We start from the raw sequence: 6,164 nt of genomic DNA, 5'->3' as shown, positions 1-6,164 counted from the left end.
CTGCTGTACGCTGCAGACGGCTTGTCACATCCACTTCCGCATACGATGACGCATGCAAAAAAAAAAAAACGCGCAACAAAACCCCGCCCACAACGAGGTTGCCAGACGCTTCTGTTTTACTCTCTGGTGCTGTGTTGACTTGATGAGATTTGTTCATCTTTCTCATTACTACAGCGGCAAAACAAATGAACAAACCTGAAAACAAATTTAAAACCAAATTAGCAAAACAAAACCAAAATAACTAATATCTGACTGGCCGAGAAGTGCAATACAAATAAAATAAAAAAAAACAGAAAACAAATTAACAAATTCAAAAACAAATTATCAAATCTGAAAAAAAAAAAACTCAAAACAAAATAACAAATTCAAAACCAGATTAACAAAACGGAAAACAAAACAACTAATATTTGACTGGCCGAGAAGTGCAATACAAATAATAATAAAAAAAAAAAACAGAAAACAAATTAACAAATTCAAAAACAAATTATCAAATCTGAAAAAAAAAACTCAAAACAAAATAACAAATTTAAAACCAAATAACAAAATGGAAAACAAAATAACTAATATCTGACTGGCCCAGAAGTGCAATACAAATAAAAAAAAAAACAGAAAACAAATTAACAAATTCAAAAACAAATGATCAAATCTGAAAAAAAAAAAAAAACTCAAAACAAAATAACAAATTCAAAACCAAATTAACAAAATGGAAAACAAAATAACTAATATCTGACTGGCCGAGAAGTGCAATACAAATAAATAAAAAAACGGAAAACAAATTAACAAATTCAAAACCAAATTATCAAATCCGAAAACAAAATAACAAAACCCAAAACAAAATAACAAATTCGAAACCAAATTAACAAATCCAAAAACAAAATAACAAAGCCCAAAACAAAATAACAAATTCAAAACCAAATAACAAAATGGAAAACAAAATAACTAATATCTGACTGGCCGAGAAGTGCAATACAAATAAAAAAAAAACTGAAAACAAATTAACAAATTCAAAAACAAATTATCAAATCTGAAAAAAAAAAAAACTCAAAACAAAATAACAAATTCAAAACCAGATTAACAAAACGGAAAACAAAACAACTAATATTTGACTGGCCGAGAAGTGCAATACAAATAAAATAAAAAAAAAAAAACAGAAAACAAATTAACAAATTCAAAAACAAATTATCAAATCTGAAAAAAAAACAAACTCAAAACAAAATAACAAATTCAAAACCAAATAACAAAATGGAAAACAAAATAACTAATATCTGACTGGCCGAGAAGTGCAATACAAATAAAAAAAAAAAACAGAAAACAAATTAACAAATTCAAAAACAAATGATCAAAAATCTGAAAAAAAAAACTCAAAACAAAATAACAAATTCAAAACCAAATTAACAAAATGGAAAACAAAATAACTAATATCTGACTGGCCGAGAAGTGCAATACAAATAAATAAAAAAACGGAAAACAAATTAACGAATTCAAAACCAAATTATCAAATCCGAAAACAAAATAACAAAACCCAAAACAAAATAACAAATTCAAAACCAAATTAACAAATCTAAAAACAAAATAACAAAACCCAAAACAAAATAACAAATTCAAAACCAAATTAACAAAACGGAAAACAAAATAACTAATATCTGACTGGCCGAAAAGTGCAATACAAATAAAAAAAAAACGGAAAACAAATTAACGAATTCAAAACCAAATTATCAAATCCGAAAACAAAATAACAAAACAACAAAACCCCCTCCATTAAAAATAGTTTTAAGTTTTGTTATTTGGTTTTTAATTAGTTATTTTGTTTTGGGTTTTGTTTTTTTGTTTTTTCAGTTTTGTTAATTTGTTTTGCACTTCACGGCCACCGTACATTACTACTTCAAATAAAACACCAATTGTATACATTTATTAACATTAAAATGACATTACATAAATTTTAGAACAATAAAAACTCTATTCGTCATTGCTTAATATTTATTTTTGTTTGTTTTTTGACAAAGCACTTTACATTTAGTAATAATAAGGGCTGTGATAAAGCAGCGGACGCTCCAGGGTATTGATCTGAGCCGTGACCTGTCGCCTATGGCTGTAAGAGATTTCTGATATTACAGTTGTACCTCAGCATACGACGGCAATATTGCATGTTCTCCCCGTGCTTGGTGGGTTTCCTCCAGGTACTCCGGTTTCCTCCCACAGTCCAAAGACATGCAGGTTAGGCTAATTGGCGCCATTACACATATTTTTATTGAAGTTTTGTGCATTCTATGCAAGATTTAGTTCAGACATACATACTGTAGCACCATGGATCCCAAGAATGTTAGCAAGGACGGTAGCAAATATCAAAGCGAGCCTCTAAGTTTGGGTTTTAAAGCAGCCGGTGCCAAGAGGAAACATAAATTAAACCTAAGTGAGGTTTAACGTCTATTTATTTTATATTTCTGCTGTTTTGACCATTAGAGGAGTTCTTGGGAGGATGGAATTTCAACCATAAAGCAGACAGTCCGATCACGGCTCCGGTGTACTGAGAAACCTTTCTACCTTGATGGTGTCCAAGCTCTAGTGAAACACTGGGATAAGTGCATTAGTGTATCAGGGGATTATATAGAGAAATAAAGGGAGTTTTTACTCTCAGAACTGTGTTCTGTTTTTCTGTCCCAGTTTGACATGAACGCCCTTCATTTTCATGGATCATGGATGTTTGTATTGTCCCAGCTGGTAAATAGATTTTTGCTAGTTTTTGTTATCAGCTTTATTTACTTGTTGTCTAACATTAAGAACAAAGAAACTGTTGTTAGTTAGACTCAGCTAAGTACTAATCTTTTAATTCCATTCATCCATCTAGAAGCCTCTGTAGTCCAACGATGACATTTATTTCTATTTAACGACAGTGGTAGGCCCTCCGGTCTACATTGGGAAAGCCAATTAGACTAATCCGCATGTCTTTGGACTGTGGGTGGAAACCGGACTACCTGGAGGAAACCCACCAAGCATGGGGAGTACATGCACACTCCATGCACACAGAGCCCGAGGCAGGAATAGAACCTGGACAATGGAGATGCAAGGTGACGGTGCTAATCTCTAAGCCGCCATGCCAAAGCCACGTTCAATTGTTAGCTAGTTATTCAGTTTGTTAGTTTTATCAGCAATTCTAAATCATTATCATGTGACATTTGTGGTACCCAGAGACTGGTGTTGCAGGGCACTCTTAGGGCCCAGTCCAAGCCTGGATAAAACCAAGAGGGTTGCATCAGGAACAAGAATAATCTGGTAATGATCTGCCATGAAACCTGTTCCAAAATTAAAGTGTGCTGATTGGACGATCTGCTGCAGTAACCATCTGAAAAAACATGCTGTTATGCTGTTGAACATTTAAGTAAACAGGAATAAAGCTGTTGTTACTATAATTAGACTTAGCCATTTCCTAATTTCTCACGTTAGTGTTCGATAAGCATTCAATATTTTTTTGTCCTACAGAGGGCCATATCAGAAATATGGCACAGCATTAGCGTCCAAACACTTGTACGTCATGTTTTCTGTGTAAACATGAGTAAGATATCATGTAACAGTCATTTCTGCTTAAAAAAAATCTGGTCACTCAGCTTACCGCAACAAAAATGTGTGAGTCATCAAACTTCCTATAAACCTGTTTCGCCAACTTACTCTTCAAGGAAATTAATTTACTGAGCAAAAACATTTAGAGCTTCATCTTCCCTGTTCGAGTTCTAAAACTGAAGCACAGATTACATCTGCAGGGTCTCAGATACCCATCTTCATTTAAATGACTCTGCTCGAACAAGTGCACAAGTCAACACGGGAACAGAAATGCACTAGGCAGTACTAGATTTTCTAAACCGAATCATTTGAGTATGTTTGGAGAAGCGTAGATAACATCTGCAGACTGGTACTTCTTAGTCACCGTGCTTTCAGAGGTGCTCGAGCCAGCACATAAGCTTTCCGTGACAATTACCCAACTCAGTGGGAGGAATAAAGCCTCTAAAGAGCTTCAGTGCCTTAAAGTCAGCATTATGTCTGACACATTTGCTCATTTTATCTCTATAAGATGATCTGTACTTTGAGTTGTTGAATTTAATCACTAAGAAAGATTGTCATCTCATTTATGGAAAGTTTTGAGAGATGAATAGGATCTCGGCAATGGTGCACACATGGACTTTCCTCCCAGTACATCAAAAGCTTGTTTATTTTCCAATGCTTTGAAATGTTCCAAAAATAAATCCTAATAATAATAAAAAAATAAAATAAAAATTCACCATGAAGGGCCTGCAGCATGGAATTATACCTCCTGCAGTGAGCAATGCTGGAAGGTGAGTCAATATGTTGCTTTGCACTTGACGACTGAAAAGCTTTATAATTAGGTTGTACATCTCATGTGCTAAATGACCTTTGCCATGTAATTTAAAGTTTAGCTTATTCATGAATTTAGTCACATTAAAATCAACTGCTAAAGCAATCAACCAGTTATTATTGCTCAGTTCTGGGATATCCTTTCCTTTCTCACAAAACTTCTGAATCTGGGTTTTCACGTCCCACCCTTCCCACGCTCTTTTCAGCACTGAAAGCTGCATGATAAGGCAGGTTGTGTTCCAAGTCATGTTCTTCCAACAATACAGCTGGCTGCGGTTTAATGGCCAGCACGTTTAATTGCACGCTTTGACCTCTGTAAATTAATCATAAGTAAGGAAGTGTTGCGCAGAAGCAAGTGTTATTCCGTCACATCACACATTACAATGTTTATCCATGTGTACAAACTGTTTTCAGGTGATGCTCAAGATTTCTTGTCTTTTTCGACAGTCTGCTTTTTTTTAAACACCCTCTTCTCAACTGGGCTGATTATTACACCATTGGCTCAAAAAAACAAACAAAAAACAAACACTCAACACACAGAGTGATGAAATCTCTCTCTGAGAAAGGCTTGCTGTTGCTAGCAATTTTGTGAGCGGTCACATAACGAGCTTTGACAAATCTTTCATTTGTTGTTTGCAGCTTTTTTTCCTGTCTGAGCCGTGCTGTATTTTGGAGCTTTTTGTTAGCAATTGTTCAGATGGCTGTGAATTCTCTTTAATGTGACAGATTCTTGTACTTATCAGAAACTTTTCTCACACGCAGTTGACTCAAATTGTCATCTTTAAGACTGGGCAATATCTTACGTGCAAATGAACCGACACTTTTCATTTGCACGTAAGATTTACATTTGCTTTTTTGTCTAAAAGAAATTTTTAGAAATGTACATGCCGTTAAACGTCCTGCATTCATCAATCACCCTTTTTCTTTTTGTCTTTTTTTTTTTAGCTAAGTGCGCTAACATACTAGCTAATCTGTCTTGCTGCAAAATGTTCAGTTGGTTTTGACCTCACAGGCCAGAGTGAGAGAGAGAACAAACTTGTTAACAAACTGCATTGGCTCATAGCCTGTGTTATTCCCAGCCATGATCTTGAAACAGAATTTGTAGCAAGACTTTAACATTTTAACTATCAGTTTAGTTTTATCTTTATATCTATTTGTTGTCGGTCTTTCGGTTCGAACCCTGTCCGCACATACAAGCTTGGCACAGGTTTTACGCTGGATGTCCTCCCGGACGCAACCCTTCCATTATATCCGGACTTGGGATTAAACCCGGGTCTTCTGCATGGCAGGCGAAACACCTACCACTGACCCACCGTGCCCTTTATCGTTATAGCGATTTAGTTTTTTATAATACCATGTCATGATAACCATGTCCTGGTTATAAACATACAGTACATAAACATTTTATCACTTCCTCTTCCTCTTCAAGACAAATAGAGACAAAATAAAACATCTGGATGTAACTAAGCAAATAGTTAAGATCCTTCTGTTGTATAATTACTGCAGTGCAATAAGTTATTTAACCCGAACTGATGCAGTGAGGAGCTGTGTGGTTCTTAAACCACCATGTCAGAGGACATACTGTATACTGTGGTCGGGGTAAAGATGTTACTCTGTTTCAGAGGAGTTAAATTATTGTCATGCACCAAGCAAAGAAAACAACTAAGGAGATTGCGGAAAATACGAAAACTGGTTTTAGAACTGTAAAACGCATTATTAAAACCTGGAATGATAGTGGTGACGCATCATCTTCGAGGAAAAAAATGTGAAAAAAAAAAAAAAAAAACTTCCTGCATAAG

This window comes from Clarias gariepinus, chromosome 13, assembly GCF_024256425.1.
Source record: "Clarias gariepinus isolate MV-2021 ecotype Netherlands chromosome 13, CGAR_prim_01v2, whole genome shotgun sequence".
Lineage (NCBI taxonomy): Eukaryota > Metazoa > Chordata > Actinopteri > Siluriformes > Clariidae > Clarias > Clarias gariepinus.
Note: the sequence above shows the minus strand (reverse complement) of the source record.